Source organism: Dipodomys merriami, unplaced genomic scaffold, assembly GCF_024711535.1.
Source record: "Dipodomys merriami isolate MVZ:Mamm:240054 unplaced genomic scaffold, mDipMer1.0.p SCAF_642, whole genome shotgun sequence".
In the NCBI taxonomy this organism is placed as follows: Eukaryota; Metazoa; Chordata; class Mammalia; order Rodentia; family Heteromyidae; genus Dipodomys; species Dipodomys merriami.
The window spans coordinates 219144-221207 of record NW_027206227.1 but is presented as its reverse complement, the minus strand read 5'-3'; the positions used below and the strand labels follow the sequence as shown (position 1 = coordinate 221207).

Here is a 2064-nt window from a genome sequence, read left to right as displayed (position 1 = left end):
AATACCTTACTTATATTGAGTGACAAATACAACTTCATGTAAGTACAGAAGTTTTCCTTGTATCTTTTTAACATATATTTTTATTATAAATACTGTACAGAGGGGTTACATTTACATAAGTAAGGTAATGAGTACATTTCTTATTGAGCATTGTTACCCCCTCCTTTGTTTTTCCCCTACCATCCCTTCCCTTCACACCTCTCCACCTCCCCCCTTCACCCATCCTCTGTTAGAATGTCTTGTATATTTCATTGTTACAATGGGTCAACCAGTATCCTTTCCTTATATCTTAAATGAAGAAATGCTGGCTTGATTTATGCTGATTCTACTTGTGTAGACACATATAAAATCACTGCCCAAGTCCAAGAGCACATAAATGAAATGCCATCATTTTTTCGTCAGTTGGTATAATTGTGTTCTACACATTTATTGACAGGTTACAAATTATTCTCAAACTTTAAAACATTAAAAATACTTTTTTTTTTCTTATTTTCTTTGCCAGCTAATTAGCAAGACCTCAGTCAGCATTTCTCACCTAGGAATTTTCACATGGGTTAGTTAAATGTATATGTAGAGTCCAGTTTACTGAGGACTCATTCATCTGCCTAGGAATTCATGCTGGTTGTTGGAAAAAGAGCTCAAGTAAGGATGCTATTTAAAGCCTTATACCTTTACTCTTTACCAGGGTATTCTCCTGCTACATTGGTTGCTGAGAATGTCTACAAGAGTAAGCATTCCATGAGGAGCAGGGAGACACCATATGACTTATACTTACTGAGGTTTCCAAGTCAATTGTTATCACTTGTACTGCATTTTGAAAGTCAAATCTCTCTAACACTACCAGTTTTAAGAGATAAGAGGAGTGGAAAATCAACTCTTAAGGACAAATACATCTTCAACATGTATTGTTCCAAGTATTCCTTTTAAGGCATATTCAACAACTGGTGAAACTTGTGTTGGCTGTAATTATGTGTCTTTCTCCATGTGTGCATGTATACATGAGAATATGTATTTGTGTGAATAGTAACATACATGTGTACATTATGGCTTATATCATCATTTATTCCTTGCTAACAAATAAAGTAAGGAATCACTAAAGTTTTAACAGAAACTGTATAGTTAAAGTTGTAACTCTTCACTCTGCTTCTTTACACAAAGACTTTGCAACTTCTCATTAATAAAGTTTCCATAAACTCTAAAATGTACATACTTAGTACTTAATGTCTGCTATCATAAATCTTAAATACTTTACAGAAAAGTTTTATACCTGCCAAACAGTCCTATTTTTGGCATATATAAGCAAAATCCCAAAATTAATCATATTTAAAACATTAAAACTTTTAACAAACCTTAACACTTGCTGCAATGTTCATTTTGACAGGTGCCTTGTATAGGATAATTGAATTTCTCCTCCTCCAAATCTCTTGAACTACAAATATCTGGAATTATTTTGTTTTTGGCATGTCTATCTTGATTTTATTCTTTAATGTGTGCTTATGTAAGAAATACATGATTCTATAATTTCACAACAATTCTTTTGAACTTACTTTTTGTTGAATTGCCTAGCTTAATAAAATCAATTAAAAGTTATACTTTATATATAAAAACTGTTCTGTGCTCAATTTAGCATCACATACACTAACATTGGAATGATACAGAGAAGATTAGCATGCATGCTGGGCAAGGATGACATGCAAAGTCTTGGTGCGTTCCATATTTTTACAGCAACAGATGCTGAAACGTATGTGGCCACAAGGGAACCGTACCACATTCTTGGTGGGAGTGTAAACTTGTTCAACTACTTTGGAAAGCAGTATGGAGGTGCCTCAGAAGACTCCATATAAAACTACCCTATAATACAGTAATCCCACTTTTGGGGATTTATCCAAATGATCATAAAAAAGACCATACTAAAACTACCAGCACAACTATAGTTATTGCAACATTATTTATGATAGCTAAGATATGGATCCAAAACAGATGCCCCCATTAGATGAATGGATCAAGAAAATGTGTTATATATACACAATGGAATTCTTTGCCTCCATCAGAAAGAATGACATC

At 33.5% G+C, this 2064-nt stretch overlaps 1 non-coding gene across 1 annotated transcript; it reads left to right on the top strand.

The window, feature by feature from the left end:
- Positions 1 to 1614: 1614 nt before the first annotated feature.
- LOC138815475 (U6 spliceosomal RNA) lies at positions 1615 to 1721 on the top strand. The gene has a single exon (XR_011368332.1). It is a non-coding gene; the product is annotated as a U6 spliceosomal RNA (small nuclear RNA).
- The last annotated feature ends 343 nt before the right edge of the window (positions 1722 to 2064 follow it).